Source organism: Varroa jacobsoni, unplaced genomic scaffold (genome assembly GCF_002532875.2).
Source record: "Varroa jacobsoni isolate VJ856 unplaced genomic scaffold, vjacob_1.0 scaffold_526, whole genome shotgun sequence".
Lineage (NCBI taxonomy): Eukaryota > Metazoa > Arthropoda > Arachnida > Mesostigmata > Varroidae > Varroa > Varroa jacobsoni.
In genome coordinates this window covers 52533-75609 of record NW_019213428.1, presented here as the reverse complement: position 1 = coordinate 75609, position 23077 = coordinate 52533, and the positions used below count along the sequence as shown (strand labels likewise).

Below are 23077 nucleotides of genomic sequence, written 5' to 3'. Positions count from 1 at the left end.
GCTTAATGCAGGCTTATCGCATATTGAAGATATGTCATTATTTCTCAAACAACATACACTAGGAGTATCATTTATCTTTACATTCATAGATATAACATAGGATTTGGGATTTTTATTTTTTTTTTTTGCCCAACAGCTACCCTGCACTTCATTTGTCAGTTTAGCGTTCAGTACAGGCATGGTGATTGTTCAACGATCCATAGGCAAATTCAGGCTAATTTTATACAGCTTTACTATAGATGGACAGAACTTTCTCTGTATAAATGCGTCTGGTTATTGTTATCCTCGTACCAGGCACTATAACAAGGCGGCTGTGGATACTACCTGAAATATGAACGTTGCGATACAAACATCAAATTCAAAAATGTATTTAAAGCTATGCATTGTAGAGTATAAATTCTACATGGATAACATGTTGTAGAACATAAAGAAAGATAAACTGTAGCCTAACTTTTTTTCTAAGTATAGTTTTTGATAGAACGTTGTTCTTAATACGTCATGTTTAAATTGATAACCTCAGTTAAGCCTTTGTAAAATAATGATCCAAGCAACTTACCTGGAAGCATGCTGGCTTGACGCTCACTTTACCCCTTGCCTGCTTCGCTCAAATTTCATAACACCGCAATAAATGGCAAAATCGGCCTGACGTTTGGACCGCGTCCTCCTCGTTCCGACCTGCCGCAGCAGATATTCCAGGAGCCTAGACATCAGTCACCTTTTATATCACGCGAGATTCTACAGAACGCACATACCAATGACTACATATCCTCAGATGTATCTTTTGAAACCTCGTTGAGGCTAACCAATTAAGATCGTAGATTTATTCTTCTCGACTCAGTTCCGATCTCATATCCAGCGCAATCTACTCAGGTTTTGCATTTATAATTCATATAATTATCTAAGAAAGAATGTATGTAAATGAGAAATGTGCTACAGGCTGAGAGTACGTGTTCCAGTTTAAACGGATTGTGGCCTTTTAGAGAACTTCTAATTAAGTATTTACCATTTTGGACAGATTACTTGTCTACAGTTTTTTCTACAGAAATCAACTCGTATCTAAAAATTTCTCAAAAACAAAAGGGCCTACCCATATCGTTGGACAATTTCTATCTGCAGCTAGGTAAAACCTGAAACCCTTCTTTAAAAGAATATTTACAATATATTCGTTTCACAAATCATATAGACAAGAGAAGAATCCGGTCTTTCCTCAACGGTACAATATTGTTCAACAAAAAATCGAGAAGCATCGCTTCTGTTTTCACGATAAGATTGCTGACAGAGGTTGCGAGCCAAAAAAGGGACGAGGAACTACCTCATCCTGACGAATAAGTCCGAGCCTTTTGTCATACTCAATAACCGGACGGTTGATAAACCTAATGTTTGTGTGTCCTTGAACCATATTTTTTAATAGCAGAGATAATATATACAGCGAATTGAGAACTTGAATTGCGGATATGTAGAACAGTTAGTATTTTGCAGCTTCAATTAGTGCCAGTTCGAGTGTTACTTATCGTGAGCTTGAACATATCGTTTGTCAATTTGCTTCGATTTACACCGAGCTCAAATAGAACAGGTCTATGACACCGATGGTTAACCAAGCAGAGGCTTTCGTGAATACTCTGTCCATAAGAGGCATACAAATCAAAAAGAAAACAACTTTGCAAAACAGAGTTAAACGTACGTAACTGTGTATTGGAGGTTTATACATTTGTAGAAGGGCTGTTCTTTTAAAAAAGACTAGACTAGTAAAGGAATTCAAAGCAGTGCTAAGCGATCGTCTTCATAAAAAAAGATAAGAGGATATCAGTCATAAGAGGATAAAAGTTATTGTTCGCTTAATGTTATAATTTGACGAGCGTTCGATTAGACCAGCAAGTAAATGAGCAAACCCATCATAGGGATTATATCAGAGATAAATTATCGTATTTTTTTGTCACCCGTCTGCTTATAGATATGTTCAAATGGACGACCCAATGGTTTCGTTACTTGAGGTACTCCACTTGTCGTGTAACACCAGAAACGTCAAGTCGATACCATAATGGTCGCAATGTCAAAACGACGTTTTCCAAGTAATATCAAGCACGTAACTAGAATGGGCTTCAAATTGATCCAGCAAATCGCTTTGCCGCAGCAGAAGTTACATGAAAATGTACGAACAAATGTAACCTTTGTAAGGCCGGCCACATAATGGTAGACTTTTGTCCACGCTCTGCCTTTTCTTGGTTATGTAGTTGAGCCTGACACAACGAATTTAAGAAAGGTTGTAAAGTCCGTAATAAAAGCATTATTAATATCTGCTAGACCAATCGGATAGTAGCGCATTGTTGTAGACAAATTGAAAGTGCTCCTTGGCGTTGACAGTGCATCCACGATAGGTCTTTGCGGATTTTCGTCCTATACACGTATTTTATACTCGTTGAAGGCCGGTCAAAAGGTTTAACATTGAGTTGTAGGAAACATTGAATTTATCCAATATTTTTCAGTCAGTTTTATCTGATTCAAGAATGTTTGAAGTTTAACTATTCTTTTTAAATTCTTTAATTAAAACTAGTTTTTATTTTTAAATTCGACCTGTAGTTCCTATTAAAAGCTGTTTATAGCCACCAAACAAAGAAATTTATGTTTTATAAGTAAATATAAATGCAGTTATTGTTTCTTATTTCAATATTAGCATCCGGTAGCTTATTATCGGTACTATTAAGCTGAGTCTCGCTTTTGTCGCCTTCATTTTCGAAAGTTAATTTCGATTGAGGTTTTTCAAATCCTCATATTCATGTAAAAAACATGTATGGAATATTCATGGAAAACACGCATCAATTGTGAATCTTAGCGAATATTTCTTGTGCGATTTGCCGAGTAACAGTCATGGTAGTATGTACGTAATGGATGAGGCTTTGCCTCAGCTTCTCCGCACAGATTACAATGGTGCAGTTGCATAGGACGAATCAAAGAAGAAAATAGTAGCTGCCGTTATACATCGACCTAAAAGAACGAGTCTTTACGTATACCCTTAAGCACCGCCTTAATCGCATAGGCGTAGCTTATTGCTAAGGCTGGAAATATGATTTAAGGGATTTCATCAAATGAATCACAGATACTTTTGATGCTTTCTACTACTTTTAAGTCAGCTGTAAAAAGCCCTGTATGTGTGCGTCGATATTTATTAATCGACTGTGTATTTCAAGGGTTTAAGTCATTCGAACAAAACAAGATCACGCTGTTTACTGAAATCGTTAGGATGCAGTGTGGAACGCTTGTTTCAATCCATCGATGTTTTCCATACGATAACCGTCTTATAATCGATACTAACGATAGGTATAGTGGCGGAAATCTTTCTCAACTTCCAATTTAATATTAAAGTTATAGTATATCTAGGACAGTCAGGTAGTTGGCGAGTATGTTTAATAAACGGTTCTCTTGTTTACTGCGCAGCGAGCACGTCGAAAATGCAGAGAAATAGAAAAGCATTAATGGCAATGAGTTAGCTTAATATCATAGTTTTAAATCATTACTCTGATATTCGTCGTGGCGTCACCGTACAAAGATCAGATGAGCCGGTTACGTTGCATAGGCGTCAACTAAGGGCTAGGTCCACAGCAAATTAAAAACATCGTGTTTTTGCTATTTGTATTTGCGTACCATACCACATAAGTAGCAGGATATGGTTATTTTTTTTTATAATGTCTAATATCTATTGCCTTTAACCGCGCTTCCTTAGCAGATCTTAGAGTTACCAACGGTTGAAATCGGCGACGTGTGAATGGGTCCATCTATACGTACATCGAACTGTGAAGAAGCTCCGGCTGCAGGAGAGAGGCTGTGTGGCATCGGTGGAGACGATGTTTGTCCTCATAAGGCACAAATACTAAAAAAAATCCAGTAGAACAATGGTAGCTTCTCACGTCGCTGTTCATACTAAGATGCGTGCTGTAATTAGCTGCGGTGTTGCTCTTAAATAGACGGAGCTTAGGTCGCAGGGGCGAGGAAAAACGGATATGTACGTTAAAACGAGCAGGCAGCTAACGTATAGGTGATGTCCCAGGCGTCCAGCAGATCTATCTAAGCAATCTAATGTCGGAAGCAGGTACGTAAGTTAACAGTGTCGACAAAGACGTGCATCGAGAAAAGGACAAAACCTAAACGGCAAAGACGAGCTTTGACCGAGTAGCCGAGCGGGGGTGAGTTGCGGCGACGAGGCAATGAATGGTACCGAAACTACCGGCTATTTAATTTTCCGTTGGAATGATACTGTTACAACATCCGGCTTCACTGTGCTAGAAGAGCATAATTCGACCTTTTATTCCGCCAGCCATCCAGAACGCCCGGCAAAGCAGAACGCATCAGGGACCCGCTAGCTATTTCGGTGCAGTTAACTTTGCGGACGTAATTATCGCGATTTCTGGGTCCAGATGAAAGAAAAGTGTAGTAGCACTCATACGTAAAGGACTATGATATGAGGCTGTTGGCGAGGCAGGGCGTGAAAATACCGAGAGGAAACAATCCTCCAAAGAAATCGTCCGATGACGAGATGATGACACTGACCGAACGTAAGTAAGCAAGAGAGAAATTTTTTCCATTTTATCTCGGATTAAGCTTGGCCTGAAGCTCCGATAACCGATATCCCCACTAAGAGTTCATTCCAGCTTTTTAAAACTAAAACGTTTTCAAAAAAAAGCTGAAGATATTCCAAACAACAGCTGTATTAGATCTTTCGGTCTATTCGACTGGGAAGGAGAGCACTAAAATCGGTTCCAATGGCAGAATACGGTGCCGCGTAAAGCGAACTTAAGAGCATAACGCAAAGTTGTTTAGTAGACTACTTTCTCACAAAGTAATAACTGTACAATGATAATTCAACTATTCTAGAAAAGCAAGTTTAGAAGTACTATACTACTATATTGTAATTGTTATCAATGTTAAACAAATGGATTTGGTAAATCTAACGCACTGTGAAAAATTCACTTAGAAATTGAATTTTGACCTTTTAAAATATCGAAAGGCAATTCCTGTCGCTCGAAGAAAGTATACGGTTACTTGATACTAACTTCGTACTGATAGATTTGTCACAATTCGATTAGAAATCATATGGCAGCTCATGCCCATCCTGAAATGCACCAGAGAAAAAATGCATTCTGTATGCGCCTATGCTACAAAATAAGCCTTCATGATTTTTTCTCTTGCCATCCTCGTCGTTTGCCTAGACCGAAAGGAATGTACGTCTACGAGGCATCCTGATTTCCCTACTGAATTTTTCCGCTATCCTAGCGAAAGTCTCTACGGGCCAACGTTCTTGAATTAACACACTATGTCATACTCTGAGGTCGCTCGGGTAGATCTACACAATACTACATCCTTTTTTCTACCACCATTAGCGCTCTAGGCTGATCGACATGCTCGTGAGCGTAGACATCTATAGCCACTGCGTATCGTCTGATAAGTGATTTGGTTAGAATGTAAGGTATGGCCGAACCCGTTCAAAAAGCAGACGAGCTTATTCCTAGATGTCAGTGTTTAGTTGTATCTGCAGCATAAACATAAAGCCTGACATGCGGGAGTTGCAGGCTGAGCTCTCAGGGCTACCGTACTTTGGTCAGTCGCTGTTATACCCTTAACATCCTTTGCAATTAGCAAGGGTGTCGAATTCGTATATCGAGTAGCGCTTGTAGGTAGCACCGGAAACTATACTACTATAATATGGTGTGGAGATAAGAGATCGGTAGCCTTAGTAGCTTGTAGTAGCTTGTTGGCCTGTCACATCAAGTGGGCGGAGATCACGTTTTCACACCACTGGCTTCCGTCTTAATATACTTTTCCTGCTCTATTCCTGCTGCCTCATCAACGATTGAAGTCCGACGTAGAAAGTGATGTGATTTGTGAAGCACGTCACATGTAATCTTGAGTGGTGACTTTATCTTATTCTATTATTTCTTTCCTATTGATGAAACAGTTTGAAATGAGGCCTCAAGTATCTCTCAGTTGGTTCGGCAGAAAATAAAACGTACAAAGGTCGCCGATTTCGATCACGAACGCTGGTCGGCGCTTTGTGCCAATGATATCGACTCCTATTATTTGGATATAAATTGTACATATATAATATAATCTAGTAATAAAGGATTTTACTTTCTTTCACATTCAAAGTAATAGCGTGTAAACTTTCCGCATTATGGCAAAGGTTGTAGGACCCCGTCAGTTTTGGTCAATAATAATTGCGAAAAACCTCTCCGCTAGTTTCCAATACTTTTGCGTAAAAACAGCATCATTGTGGTTTGCCTTTGTGCCATTGTGGCAGGCGCCGGAGCTTGTATCTATAAAAATGCAGCAAGTGTGAGATTTCTTCTTCTTTTTCTTATTATGATTATTATTATCGTAATAGCTTATATTCCTTCGCCAAAGAGGTTCTCACAAAAAAATGATTTTTTTTCCCTTTGTTGAAACACTTAGGATGTATCCTAGGTTGCAATGTTGATGTACAGCTGTTATACCACACCGAATACAACCCGTAAGTGAATTTCTGCGAAAACCTTCTCCGCATACATGTAGTATATAAGTATGCTGGGCTCTAAGTGCTTATATAAGCTTGTTTTTAACAACCGTTTCACTTTTCAGCTCCATAGCTCAAGAAGAATAAGTTTCGTTAACCAGAAAAAAAAACACTCAATTTTGATAAACCCAAGAGAGGAGATAGATCTCTTAACCTCTATTGTTGACTATGGCGATGGATAGGTTAGAAACGGTATAAGGAAACGTGGTATAATCATCATAGTGCTTTGCCTGCATTCAATAGATACCAAAAACAGGACTCATGTCAGTAACTAATTACAACTCGCGCTCATATTTTCCCGGTATCGGTATTTTTTTGTGCCGGCATGTTGTAAAATCCTTTAGGCTTTTTCCTTCTCACCTGGATTACAAAAAATAATTCGTCTACTAATAATTGTTGCTTGATCGTTATGTTAGCAAACGTATCACTCAATGTATAATATCTGAAAATAATTAGATACTAATTGCACAGCAGAAGTAAAACTCACGGAAGCAGATGCTGGGCCGATCGGTGTGACGAAATTTACATTTGCAAAGTCAAGATCCATAACTTCTAAAAGCCAGGTAAAAAGAAAATATTTAACCATTTTTCTGAAAAAATGGGATCGCTTGCTTCTCGCTGGCAAAGCAGCCCTAGAGCTAATTGAGGCTTGTTTTCCCACTGTAAAAGATCATCACCATATGCGTTCTTTCTAAAAAGAACTTATCAGCACAAACTTTTATTGCCTTCAATGTGGACAGAAATTATTGGATTCCTTCATAGTTAATTTAGCAAATGATCGCAACCGTAATCGGTACTAATCAGAACTCCTGGAGGAACTTCCATGGTTATGAGATATAAACGAGTCTTATTTAAGATTCCCAGCTGTACAATTAACATTCTAGATTTATGTAAGGTTAACTGGGTAAACTTAACTCATTGTCAGTCAATAGACCGTGAACAAGTCAGCTTCACAAAGAACCCAAATGGAAACAAATGAAAAACTAAAACTAAAAAAATAGGCTAGATTCCCATCTACGAAAGGTGTACGCGTCTAGACGATTACTATAAAAGAGCATGTCCGCTAAAATGTGTTTTGATGGAACCGGAAGGTCTATTATTCTACAGACGTTAGCATTGAGCTTTGTGCCACGCAAATACGCTTACGAGTTCACATGCCAAACGCAGCAGAGATTCATAAAAATTTTCACGGTCGCATTATTTTTCGGAAAAAATGCTCTGTTTTCTTTCGCAGTTTAGATAAAAATTTGTCAGCTGTCGTACTTCGACGCTAACTAGAACTTTTGTTGCATATTTCAATGGCGTATTTATCTATATCCGTTATTGTATAATTGCGAGCAGACGAAAAGCATTAAAGGCGCCTTACTTTGTACGCTGGAATAACGCTTGCCCAATGTAACAATATTAGTCAAGTTTTATTCGTTTTTGTTTTTAACCTTTTTTACCTAGAGGTTGTTTTTTTTACATATCCTTTTGAGTTCCCAATTTATACAACATATTTCCGATGCTGTTTTTTATTGGGATACGCACCATAAAAGTGCCGCCTAGCGTTCAATGTAAACACGAAGGTGTATGTGCAAGGACCCGCTAGTTAGTGCGTCATCGCTGACTATTGCTTTTAAATAAATAATTAGTTTACATGGCTGTTCTATTTAACACTGACAAATTATTTTTGATTCTTTGAAGGGGCATCAGCTAATAAATCCATCCGGAATTATCCGGAATTAGAACGATCTAATAATATACCACAACACAACCTTCATCGTGACACGTCTCGGTGCCTCCGAAGGACTAACGCGCGTAAATGTATCCTGAAGTTTGGTATTGAAACTTGCTTATAAAGTTTCAAAGGGTTTGAAGCTCGATTTAAAATCAAATCGCAATCAAGTGCTATCAAGGCTTACAAATTTTCGATCGAAAGATTATGCCAAGGATCGACGTATTATACGTTATGAAGGACGTTGAAAACATGCAGTTATCCTTCTTGTTTAGTTCAACTAAATAACCTTCGTATCGTTTGGGATCAATTCATTACAGAGTTGATGCTAATGGCAACATTTTCGTGTAGCATAGAGTAATGTATAAGTTAGAGCAAACAATATTGGTTATAATAGATAGGCCTCGAAGGGCCACATTACCTAAACGGCATAATAACAATTTTTAAATAATTGTTAAATAACACGATGTTACCCTAAAACTAGTTATTTGATAGCTCATTTATAGAATATAGGGAAACACAGTAGATCTTTACAATCTCACAATACAAAACCACGTAACAGCATATTAGTTAGTGATTAACAAAGGCTTACTAAATCTACATAAGCACAGACATACTCTTCATGACTGAGAATATTTTAAGCACATGTATGCATATGCACATTGTAGCCTACAAGGCCTAGCAAGAGCTACCTTCATCGCGTAGACCTCCTTGTTTGGCAAGGCGAAACAGCATTCAGCGGTACGTACGACATCACAGCTTTTCCCGGACCTAGGTTTTTTGACATCTATATGTCGGCGTACCAAACAGATGCTCAGGCGTACTGCTGGAGCGATCCGCCAAAAATGTGTGCTGAAAAATAATTTTTTAAATCTAACTTTAAAAAGATAACGTTTCGAGGAACACATGGTACAGTGAAGGCTAGTTCTGCTGTGATTGTGTTTTATGACGTTTCTTTTGCGGCCTGCGCAAACAAACGAAACGAACAAACATTGGTAAGGGCTAAGTTCGTAGCCGTGGCAACTATTTGCTCCATGAAAGAACTGTAGTAAAAGCCTGAGTGAAAGGAGGCTCTCAGCGCTATTTCACAGCGGTGTACCTTTATCGCGGGTTTTCGCAGCTAGCTAGCCAGAGAGGCAAAAGTCATTAGCGTAAACGCAAAGCGCGCTTTACAGCCCGTAAGGAACCTGCTGACTTTAGGAATAAATCATGACATCTGCAGCAAGCCGCGTACCTGCGAGCGTATTTGATTAGACAATGAAAGGATAGCGTAATTTTGATTCAGACTGGATACGGATCGAAGCACGCTGGTGCTTCGGCAATACATTACTCATTTGATTTTTTTCTTGCATTTAGGCGTGAGCGGATGTTTGAGAATCTGATTTGGAGCGTGAAGAAAAGCCAGACGGAAGAAATTGAAATATCGCTATGTAATGTTGCAACTATGCAGTTATTTCGCTACCGCAAATATCGTCATCTTACGTTAAAGGTCACAAATGTCGTTTTCAAATGGAACCGGCAAAATCAAGCCTTCTGCTGAATAACTTAGAGTGTGAATGGCCGGATTCGCGGTGACATGATGTTCATCAGAAGACTGCGTGGTCCTTTTATAGAGTATTGAGCACACGACCGGTACGAGCATCCCGTTTCCAATCCACTGCGTGCTACCCGCATATATATATTTATATATATTTGTTTATCACAATGCGACTCTTTCATACAGGGAAAATGTTTCTTTTCTTTTAGGTGCTGGGTTTGGAGAGGGGTGCTGAAATGAAGAAAGTAAATAGGGCTCGTTTGCGTGCTCGATGCTAAATATTCTAGCGAGAAAGACACCTCCTCTATGACGCCAGGCTCATACTGTTGACCTGGTAGTGAATCAGAACAGTATCTGTAATTAGCAATAAGTAACTATTAGATTAACAGACACCTTGCCCTGTAACACAGCAGAACATCGGGAAGTTTTGTTCAATGAAACTTTGACGACGTGCAAGTTGGTATAGAAATATTTGTCGTTTATGCGACATTTGTAGGCATGTGATAGTGTATATTGCACTACTCTACAAAATACACGCTTCGTACAGGGCTAAAATTGTGTCAGATTGTATTGTCACCCCTAAAATGCCCCTAATGCTCAGATCAGAAATGTAGCCGTGATGATTATAAGGTTATTTAATTAGTGATTTACTTATTGATCAAATGTGGTTAATTTGGAATCTACATGTGAGGCTTATAATAATTAGCACGTCCTATGGCGGTATAAAGGAAAAACAACAGTCTTCCAAACGTTATACATGGTGAGTTATCCTCCGTTAAATTGTCCCCGTGACAGCTTAGTGGGTAGCTCCTAATCTTGGGTTCGAACCCGGGCATAAACAGACTTCGATTCGAGCCTGACAGCGATACCGGATCTAAAACTTGAAACAATAGTTGTTCTCTGTTAGTGCCCATTAAATGGTCTAGCCGTTATGAAGGTGACATATATAGTGCAGTCGGGGGTTATTGTACATAATATAGTTTAAATGTGTGTTGTTCAAACCATTATTTGATGTTTACTAAATAGATAAACAAGCTAATGCCTCGATCAAAAATATGAAAAGACAGCTGTCGAAGTCTTAAAAGGCTACCAACTTGGAGCAATTAGCTCTTGATAACCTACTGAAATTAGCAGACTCTCTCAGATAACCACATCACCGTCCCTTTCGTGCTTGAATCATAAAATAATATTACAGCCCTGAAATAAGTGTTTGTGGGCCGTAGCGGTTTTACCACATTAGGAAAAAAGTGGGAGACCCAGGTATGTTCGCACAGTGCTTCATTTTACAGTAACGGTAAAGGGAAAAGAGAAAAACTGAAGTTAACTTCTTGGAGCGTTACGAGCCTTCTTCCAACTATTATCCATCTAAAAGACGCATCAAGCAAAGGCGATAGGTAGACACAAACAGCCCACGTATAGCCAGTTACAACATACAACGGCATTGTGCCGGCACTGGCCGTTTATGTGTAAACGTCTTATATATTATTGTCACTATTCCTCAGCACGTATAGCCATTGAGCATTGCTCGTCCACTAGCTCCGTCTCACCAGAATAGCCAACCATCTTGTGCGCAAATCCTGTCTAATTTTGTGATTAGATGAGATATATATCTGCATATATGAATCGGAAAGGCGTACTGTATTGAAATTTCATCAGAATTCCTCCTTAATGAAGTTATAAAAAGTAGACGTATCACTAACTTCGAAAAAGGTTTAAAAATCAATGCTATAGCCCGGTGTTAGCAGTTCACGTTATTATAAATACGTTAAGTCGTACATGTAAATAAATTTGACAAATTAACTAACCATTGCCCAATGGAAAGACAAACATACCAACCATAGTTTGTCAATAGTTTGATGCATTAGTGTGCTAAGTTAAGTGGTTGAAACGAAGGGCGAAAAAGCTACTAGTAGAATTAACATTATTATTAAGTTCCCGCCCTAGCAGGGCCTGACATTTCTAACGTCTACAAGATGAACGAGGAAAACGCTTGATATAGTTTCGCTGACGCAGGTTTTGCTGCGCACTTTTGGGGTTTATGTATTGTTACTTACTCTGTTTTTATGAATGGACACTATATCAGTCATGCAGCTTCTCGCTCTCCTAGCAAATGTGATTCCCTCTCTTAGGATGTTTATATAATAATAAGCACCTAATAGAAATATGGGCAAACGGCGTGCACTTTCCGTGCCATCATTAATCCGGAACGAGATTCGTAATTGTTTCAGAAACTGTACCACGGTTGTGGCTTGCTCATAGGATCTAGGTCTCTGCAAGGCTTCCTACGAGGTCTTCCTTTTCGGAAGACGGCAGTTTGATTTTTAGTTGTACTTAAGCCCTTTCCATATATTCACAGATTCTTTCGAAAGTTTACTGAATCACAAGATTTTCGAAGAAAGCAAAGAGAAAATACTGTTATAATATAAAACTACAGCCGAGGCTAGATTTTTTTCGTTCGGAAACCATTTTTACAACATTTATTTACTGTTCAATGCCAGTTTGTCGGTGACACTTACAACGTACTAGGCGAAGGTAAAGTTGATTGTGCAAATACCAAATATGACCTTCTTTGCAATGGTTAGAATAGGAAAAAAAAAAAACGAAAACAATATATTTGTTTACATTACTAGAGTCAATATTACTGTATGATTATGTAGCATTCAAACAAATTGTTACCTCCGTCACGGCTGTCGGAGGGGGTATTCATAACGTATTATGGCTGTGGTAATATCACAGCGGTTTTGGCATGTTTACATTACATCTACTACTAGGCATTTTCTACAAAACTCTTTAGGGGTGCATTTCATTGACACCGCTAAATTTGAATGCTGACCAGGAAGTAATCACCGCGATACGGTCGGGCCCGTGCTGGAATCCATGCATGAAAAAACTCAGACATTAATAATTCAATACGGTTCACTATCGATTCTAGTAGCAGTCCACTGACTCAGCGATACCAAGAACCACCCGAGTATAATCCTCTAGAATGGCATTCTAACGATGTATGCCGAAAAGTTATTACCCACGGCTCCGCTGTGTGAATTTCAAGAAATTTCGTGCAAGTAGTTACCGCATAAACGGAAAATGTCTTCTAAGCTTGTAATAATAAGTTTGTAAACAAAATCAACTATATATAGAAATACATATGTATCATTGATTTTCAGTCGATGGTTTTAACTGTATCTGATACATTTAAGCGCGCCAACGCTCACTGTTAAATTGGCGTTTCTCATAGAGCGAGAACTTTACGTTGTTATTAAGTAGCTGTATTACAACAAACACAGCCGCATATATATGGATGCGCTCATTCGCAGTCTATTCAACATAATGCTACAGATACATCTCGGTTTCGTCTCTGCTTGCTCATATCACTCCCAAATGCCAACGAAAAAGGTAGCGAAGAGGGAACTAGTCCATCTGGAAGGAAATGGAATTGCTCTACACGGGGCTTTTGCACGTTTAGTTGTATTATCGTACAACCTCCGTGCATGTCTTATCTATATTTTGTTCAACTGCTGTAAATATCGATCTAAAACAAGATAAAAGAACGAACTGATAATTGTATTACTCCTGTCGTGTAGATAAACAAATATCGTTCGTATAGGTGACACTGGATCAATGCAAATACGGAACAATTTAGCTCCCTTTTGTCTGCAAACTATAGTCTGTTGACAAACCTCAGAAATTATTACCCTCGTACTGAGTATTGGCTTCCACGCGTCCCAGTACAGAATGCTCACGATCGATATTAAGACTACTCTGTAATGCGTCAACGTGACTATTAATTGGATTTAGTCAATTGAGAATAGAGAATCCGCTATGCCAGATTAAAAATATGTGTCGTTTGTGTAGTTGTGTCAGCTCATGTATAAACTCCATTATGTTTCGATACCTGTTGATTGGGTCGATTCGCGGGTCCTAGACGGCGATCCTCCAAATTTGACGCTCTATTTAGCATATTTGAAAGCTAAGAAAAATCACCTTGTTATAGTGCTTTTCACGCATTTTTCTATACAGAAAGGACATACTGAGGTATATATATATATATATATATATATATATATATATATATATATCAATATAAAGCCAGAGTGATTGTCGTCACTGCTCGACTAGCAGTATTCCACATGTACACCCCACTTCAATGGCGAAGAAGCAAGCTTATGCACCCTTTCGCGTCCTTTATTTACTACGACTACAATATATATTCTACTTAGCGCTATCATATTATTTGTACAAATTCCAAGTCAGATGATCGAAACTCTGTTTGGTTATGGACGCAAACCCATTTGTATCATTTTGTCACCATGTTCCGCGATCCCCATCATCTTGCTATGGTCATTATCGTCTTTCTTCCATCGCAGTTTTCCTATCCTATCAACCGCCTTATTCTAGAATATCTACCGAATTGTTGGTCTAATTTCGCTACTTAGTAGTCCGTCTTAGGCGTCCAGTTATTTTCGGTCAATCGTTCCGTCATCCAGTTTCATTATTTAGCTTCAGTTCATGAATTTAGCTTATGGAATACGCACCCATCGCGACTGAGTCATCACCTTTCTTCCGCTGATCAAGTACTCCTTTTGACAATAATCATCTACTAAGACAGACCTATTACACCCCTCTGGGTTACTCCGCTACCTCAAGGTGTCCTCAGCCTTTACTGTATCTAAACGTTGGATTAAAAATACGATCACATAGAAATACGGTATCAAACATGACGAGAGTCCAAAAAATACGAGAAGTTAATTCTTGAAAATTGAGTTCAACGTTCGTTCGTTCGTTCGGCAACACAAACTCGGAAAACTAAATAATTAATATACTTGGGTGTTTCATTGATTGTCAAAAGTAGCGTGGGTAGTTTTATAAAAAAAATACCTCTGCCTTTACGCTATATTATGACCATCAGTGCTTTTTGCATTGGTTAGCATAACAAACGACCCCAGAACTCATCTTTTAATATCGTCTCCATCAATCCATCTATCGACTGTCCTCATCTGCCCTTCGTGGACGGCATAACGCTTTCGGCGTACGAAAAGTAATGCCAGTACTCCTATGCTATCGCAGTAACAGAGGTGGCAATGGCAGTCGTCGTAGTAGTAACGAGCCATACAAAGTAAACCGCTGAATCGAAGCTGAGGATGGACTCTAGCAGTGTACTGTTCCGTCGAGAAAACCAGCGCAAAATCAGACGGTCGACACATATGAAAAAGGTACACCACGAACTGTAGCAACCCATTCTATCTATGGGCATGCAAATTGCGTATTCGCTAGGATTACTTATAGGTGGCTGGACGTTAGAGAGTGCAAGGTGGGATCTCAACCTACCGCAGCGGACGGCGGAGGTCTTAACCTCTGACCATCGTTCAGACCAAAATCTCTTACTTCCAATATTTCTGAATATGGGTATGAATGAAAATGAATTTGTAATTGATCTGCAGTGAAGGCTACAAGAATCAAATGAGTTGTTACTGATGTTAGTATCACTAACTTAGGCGATATAAATGTGGCGTTCTAAAATGTATCGCTAAACTAGTCGTTCCCCAATAATGCTTTGTGTATTTTACGTCAGCTTATCCGAATAGATAAAAAAACGAACACTCTTTTGCATCTCTTATCGCGCCGTTATCTAAAATTTGGGCCAAAATGCCGGGCATCACAGCCGCGCCTCATCAAAATGTCGTCACAGAATTTGTTGAACTTGTTCCAAGCATACGTTACATTTATAATGCGTGAATATGGATAGATGAACACATCTTTAAAGGCAGGCCTTTATGCACGGACATCTTCTTTTGTGAGTACTATAATGCCATTACACGTGGTGCTACTCTATAGTTAATTTACCATAAGATTATATCGAAGGCTGTACGAGGTCTATGCAGCGCAATCCGTGGATCATATATTTATATGGGAAAGCGTAGCAACGTGCCAAACGGTTCAGATCGGCGCCCGGTGCTGTGGGGTTTAAGTCTTCCAATGATTACGATGACAGCAAGAAGCGACAATGGCTGTACCCAGCTTCAAATCTAATGCATCTTTGTTTTCGTAGCTTGAATAGTGCATGTGTGCGTGTAAACGATAAATTGTAATATCACAGATTCAGAGACGCGTAGACGGAGCTGTACCTTAAGCATGTTTCCTTTTTCTTTCAATCGCAACAAGTAGACATTTTCGTAAACAACGAACAGTAAATTCACCTGTAAAAATTTTGCTCTTAGTGTTAGCCAAAAATGTATAAGTTGCACATTTTGAAGCTGAACCTAATTATCTGGTCGACTCTATCCACGAAGCGGTATTTTTGCATTCGGTTAGGCATTAACTTATGGCAGCTGAGTTATGGGGAACTCACTACTACGTAGCATTTATGCTGTCGCTGTTCGTTCAACATCGATTAAGTTGTCGGCGTAAGAGCAATTGAAATTCCCACTATGTGACAAGTTAGACGCCTATGAACTACGGAATGAAGCACTCGCCTTTTGGATATGTATGTGTAAGGTGTAGTAGGTCCTTTGTGGTTTCCTGGAGAAATAGCTAGCAATAAGAAAGGCTCTGGATGGTCAGCAGAGAGGTACTCTGTTGGGTCTTTGTCAGTAATGTATTTGGATCATCATTTGCCTTAGATGCAGTAACGTTAGCTTTGATCTGCCGAACGTCTACTTCGGGAAGCACAATCGCTCGAAGTAGCCTGTTTGCCATTGCCACTTTACTTTCAGTTTCTCTGAAGGAAAATATGAATGCCCTCAGTTTTCTGTGCTTCCGGGTGTTTTGCTGTCTTCGCACGGATAGGCGAAGCGTTATTCATGGACACATTCTAGAACTGACACGATTTCTGGTAAATTTGAAATTTTGAAGTGGTCCTTTGCAGCATCAATGAATTCTCTGAGGAATGAATGTTAGTAGTCTCCCTTTAGAAGTAGGTGCAATGTGGGACCGTCGGACCGTTTTTGCGAAAGACCCAGCGATATGTTGCAATGGAGCTCGGACGCCCTATGACAGGGAACGTCCGTCTCTAGCTGTTTTAGATCTTTTAAAAGCCCATCGACAATCGCTGCTGTTCAAGGGATAAAGAGCAGCTTCTAGCAAAGCGCCTTTGTACGCTTGTTTACTACGCTTATGGGTTATTCAGAGTTCACTTATTCGCTCGTCAGATGGACACAAATTCGTGCCCTCGTGCGGTTTGCTGTGATTGAGAAGACTTAATGGTGATAAGCGTACTATTGAACGCGAAAACTAGCGCCTGGGCTTGGCACGTCGCTTGAATCAAGTCGTATAAGAGAGGCCCCGTTCATATTCAAGGCGCACTGGCTTCAATCATTTTGCGTCGGTGGCCCGCAGTTCCTCCCCCTGATAGATCGAAGGTGAGATCGAAGTTTTTTTGTGGACTAATTTTGCGAAATTTACTCGTCGGCAACAAGACCGAAAAGTCTGGTCACAACGAGTTGACTTATAACTTTAATAACAACTTCGCGACGAACTCCCGGATGCGAAGGCATCGGTCAGATACAGGTTTGGAAGGCGCAACTTTTATGTATCTGCGATTTTTGGCTAACACGAACAGCTTTCCAAATAATTGGGAAAATAGACGAGTTCCATGTTAACATTTTTGCTGGCAAATTTGTTGTCTGTTGTCATTTTTACTAGCAAATTGCCAAAGTTCCCAGTTATAAGCAACGTCTCGTCGCATGAACGGCAACAGTACACAATATGAATGGACTTTGTCGGTCAAAAGTAACAAAAGGAGAGTACGAGTGACTTCAATGCAAATAAATATAAGTTTATTCTACGTTACGCTTTGCGAAGTTGTCTAAAAACGAACGTTGACAATCAGGATAGGTCAGTGTGAACGATAAGGCTGTTAGAAAAAGGAATGCCAACAGTGTATTAAACAGGCACATTATATACAGATAGTAGCTTCGATTTCGCATTTGAACTTGAATTAACGGAATAGGAGAATAGCGTACCCAGTCTGTATTTATATCATAAACTAATAGAACATTCATCCCTGTTTTTGTCGTCGCGTGTCAGTACTATGCAGTTAAGAATAAGAAAATAAACGAATATACTACTCCTAACACAGGACTGGCCTTCAGAGGGCCCCTCGTCACCAACCCACCCACCTCACCTTACGTATTATCCTGTCACGGCGAACACTTCATCACCAACTGACCATTACACATAACAATAAAATAGATTAACACAAAGACAACCACATATTACTTTTAGTCTTAGTATTATACACATATTACCAAGTAATATAGCATATACTGCTATGGTATAGACAATGAAATGAACCCGTTTTATAATCTCTAGCGGCTGTCGAAGAAAACAGGAGAAGATCTTCTCCTCTCGTTAAATAGTTTAAGTGTAGTGAGTCGCTGGTCGCACCGCTTCGATCGTCTAGATCGGCTTCGCTATTGTAGTCCCTATCTGAGCTGACCTGACCGTATGTTTGGCATTTGGTCGTGTTTGCCGGGTCACTCCAGTTGCGGCGGAAATGAAAGCCATCACAGTATTAATATACATTTGATTTTAGATTTTAATGAAGCCGTACAGCGTGTCCGATTGCCCCATATCTGCTGACAGCAGCGGCTACGGCAATGCAAAAATGCGAAACTTCAATAAAAATGTTTGCCACTTCTCGGTGTTGTCGTTGCCACCAACCCTGTTATTGCCGAAAGGGAAATACGAAACAGTCATGCTTTGCCAAACATTCGAGTTCTTCTCTCTGAGCTTTTTGTTCAGTGAGTTCGGTTGTCAGGGGATGCGCCCATTGAGAGGCCGGAGCAACAGCTGTGAAGTAGTAGTAAAGACAGCGGCGCCAAAGAAACAGCAAGCAAAAAAGAGGGCGTTGACGCTACCGAAGGTTACGCAGACAGAGGTAACGACCTGATTCGGACAAGTGAGGTTCGACAACGACCGCGGCGAAGATACGAAACTATTTACAGCAGTTAATAACATTTCAATCAGGTCGAGCTGCCCCCACTACCCCATGAACGGTAAAAATAAACAACGCAACGCTCCTCCCCTCGTTCTTTCCACAGGATTGCGTTTCGCTTGCTTACATTTTTAGCCCCTGTTTCCTGACCACTTTCCAGGGAACAACAAAGGAGAGGTGAGCAGAGGAGAAAAAAGAAATGGTCGAGGCAAGCGGGGGAAAGCAGCTTCTTTGCTTTGCTAGGGAACGAGAAAGAGGGTGAAACGAGGGGGAGAAGAACAAAGCATGCTACGGTTGTCATTGTCATCAATTATACATAAGGACAAGGAGGAGTACGCAAGATCACAACAGTGTATCACGGATGCGTACGCTTCCAGCAGACATTTGCACTCAAAGCTGAAAATTATCTCGAATACTTTACAATTTTCTTCTGGTCTATCTAATTCTTGCAATAAAGTCTAGATGAAACATATTTAAATGTGTTTAAAGATCAATACTCATACGTATTACGAATACATGTGAGGGTGTTAGGGTCCTGTTCTCGAATACAATCGTAGGACAATACGAATTGTTGTAAGGGCAACATAATTACCCGAACGAATGTTTCAAATTGTTTTGGATGCGTTTATTTTGACGACGATCTATAGACGAATCGCGAGGGTTCTCGGCTGGTAGGTAGTGAAGTATGAATACAGCAGAATTATAACAAGAACAAGGGCCTGTTTTGAGCCACAGCCCGACACTCGCCGAAACTTAAGTTGTCTGTCGCAGCATCAGTACATGCATTGAGTATATGTTGGAATAATTTGAAGTGTTTACGCGTTGTACACACAATTCGAACGGTAGCATGAGGTGTTGTTATTTAGAGCAGTGTCTCATGCAAATAGGCTGATTAAGGCAATTTTCATAGGACTCGTTAAAATCAGTGAAGCCGTTTGAGTAAACAGTGATACATGTTCGTACATCCTACGCTTTCTTGAAAAAAATACGTTTTCAAGCATAGCGATATTAGATTAGATCGGCTGTCCAGGACCATCCTTGTCCTCAACCCCTCTGAATATGATTTTTGTGCTTTTGTCGTAAATTCTATGAATACTTAGTGCATTTGCACCGGATCACTCGAATTAGGCATGTTTCGTTCATATGTTAGACTAGCGACCTGACGACTTTATACGATTTTTTTGCTCCTTGTGGTTTTTTTCTGCAGGTAAGTAACATTATCCAACTGATTTTCTTTCGGTATAGGTAAAAACTGACTCATGCTATAACGAGCTGGCCATAGAAATGTTTTCAGTTGTCAGCGTTAGGACTTTAGTTAGCGATAGCTGTTGGTGAAGCCCAAAGCAGCACTGGTCTGGATTTGCTATGCTTTCACTTAATCGTCTTGAAGAGCAAGACACATAGACCCTTTATGTGTGTTTGTTTATAATGAGGTTTGGTCACACTATTGTGGTTTCTGGGTCTTTGACCTGTTAAAATAGTTGTTGTGCGACCCATGAAGGGGGCAGCGACGATGGAGTTCGACTGAGAAAGCGGACAAGAACGAGGTGGAGCGTGGGATGGAGAGATATTGTTGAGAGCTGCAAACGGCTTCTCGGATAGTTTCAAATCTACACTGATAGAAAGAGACCGCGTCCGCGTAGTAGAGCATGAATGGTTCAAAGAAGCCACACTGCTCCTCCTTTTGTTTTAGCTTCTAACCTCCTTGAAATCATCTTTAGCGTCTCAAGATTTTTTACAGTATACTATCCAAAAAAACCTCTTAAGCGTTCACTTGCCCGTACTTTTGACTGTAACAAGTTTAAGGGCGGCACACCCCGATGTGAAAATCATGTCAACGAAATGCCCTCTAACTAAACCAGTAAATGATGACAAAAGGAAAAAGCTTTGTAGGACCTTGTGAAACGATACAACCCCGCTGAAGGCGGAATATGCAAAAAATGGCGAAGGTCGCTGAGATCGAGGAATTACTGAACCAGATTTTTCACAGTATGATATAGTTTGGTTCTCTGGTCAATTCCGTCTAGCTGAATCCGGGTTGAATTCTTACTGATTTATTAAATCGATTTCAGCAGACGCCCAGCTCGTCGGTTACAAGCGTCGTAAGAACTAACTAATGGCAACTTCCCGTTGTCTGAACTACCAGCCCGGCATTTCATCACCAGCATTTGCGTTCGCAATTGTGGTAAACCCTCAAAATTCTGCTCATAGTTAGATTTCGCAAAAGGACCTCTTTCTACGTTCCGCGTATTCGAGAAACTCAGGAAGCTGCTTTATCTTATTCAGACACAAAAGAGGACCAACGTTAAGTGGAAGACCGAAACGAGGACCCAATTCGATTAGACGCCCCAGCTGCTGTCGTAACAAAAATTACTATTCAATCAAAACGATAATGCAGAAAAATTGATTATAGAATACTTTTACAAGCTCAAAGCACCGTATTTTTTTTACAATAATATTGATACATTCAATTTAGATGGTAAACATTTTATTAGTATATAGATCTAACGACTGATAGCTTGACGTGTTTGCTCCATGGCTCCGGGGCTGCGGACCGGTACCCGTAACAAGTTTTCAGATCATCGGGGAAATCTGATCTGTTAGTACTCTAATATGCGTATAAGGAAAACATAGAATAAATACACACATTTACGTACATATATTGTTTATTTTCGAGAAATATTGGCTTGTGGTTTTTTCATTAATGGTAGGATGTTGAAGAACCAATAGAAATCTTTTGTTCTGTAGACCTGGTATTCTGCACAATAGTTGGTGCGCTCAAGGTAGGACAGGACCTCAAACCCTGATAAATCACTAGTGAGGATCATTAGAACTTGGACTAGGCCTATTGGCCGAGCGTAGGGTCCAGCATTGAGGGGAAACAATAGGTAAACGGAACTCGCTGTCCATGAAGTACAGCTTTGATCTGTTTACCTATTGTTTGTCATCGTACTAACTGATCCTATTTACTTTTTATATGATGTTCTTCGCAAAACCTTTACGGGATCAGGGCAATATATGCTGCGTGTATATCAACAGCTACATAATTGTCTCTTACTAAAGAAGCTTATCGATCACTGCCATTCTATTTTATGCGACAATTTAGCATGATATAAGCTGCTCGTGATGATCGAATCTACTATTAATTTTAAACCCTAATCAGAGACCTAATTGTAATTAGGTATAATCAGCCATGCGCATACTTGATTGAGCCGCGAAATTTTCCTGCTTTTACATCGAGCCATATGGCGTAAGTGTACTCCTATTTGGTGGCTCATATAATAGTCGACAAATTAAAGCTTGAGAAGATAATTAGTTGGATTATCATTACAAGTAAGAGGCGTAAGATTATACTCGGCCATTAGTGTCTAACTATTTCTGACATGTAACGTAGAGGAAATACGAGGTGGAGTCGCTTATATACGCTCTCTTTGCATTCATTTTAAGATTCCTAAATTTTAATCGAGTCTAACCCTTGCTTGTAGACTATTTGAAAATATTCTAATAATGGACAACTATGCGATCGTAAACTAATATATACGTAAATGTACACTCTGTTACATGCGTTGAGACCTATGGCCTACTCCTGTAGTGTTATGCTAGAATAAAACTAAGGACATGTAGATTTGATGTGCTTTTAAAATTAACGTTTCAGCCTAACGATCGAACGTCCTCGAAACTTAGCATACGCATACGTGCACATACTGGATGCGGCAGCCGAATCCGAAACACCTTTTGATTGAGATTCTCTTTAAAACCTATGTTCCTAGCCATTACCTAATAAGTATCACGCAAAACCTAATCTGCATACGTCAATCTGCGAGATACGCGACAGAAAAAGCTTCGGATATTGATCAAAAAAGCATAAGAGCTTTTTTTTCGATGATTCGAAATTAACGGCTGTCTTGAAGGCGAGTCTATCTACAGCCTGTCGTGTTACTCTGATACAATCATAATTTGCCTTTTTGTACCTTTCGAGTGTTTCGACGCTTTTAGATCTTTTCATTCAAAGATTCGCTGATCCAAAGAGTCTTTTTGAAGAATATTTGTACTCAATTTTAGGCAAAAATTAAAATCATTACTAGTATCGGATAATGTCTTTGTAGAGTTGCTTGTAGCATGTATTTTAATATATATATATATGTACATATATATATGTACATATATGGTGCTCACTAGTGTTTTTAAGTAAAATACATTAGTTTTATCCCTTTTAGCCTGTGTACGCATTAATTTAAAGTCATTCGAATACAAAAATTGAACTACTTGCAACGTTGCTGAAAAGATTAATTTCTTGCCAGTAGAAGGTCACGTGATATTCCATCGAACTACCACCCGCTTGTAACAACG

General features: G+C 39.6%; 1 long non-coding RNA gene across 1 annotated transcript; it reads left to right on the top strand.

Annotated features, from left to right (window-relative positions):
• Positions 1-3213: 3213 nt before the first annotated feature.
• LOC147753383 (uncharacterized) lies at positions 3214-21407 on the top strand. Its single transcript, XR_015311378.1, has 2 exons — positions 3214-4547; positions 20803-21407. It is a non-coding gene; the product is annotated as an uncharacterized LOC147753383 (long non-coding RNA).
• The last annotated feature ends 1670 nt before the right edge of the window (positions 21408-23077 follow it).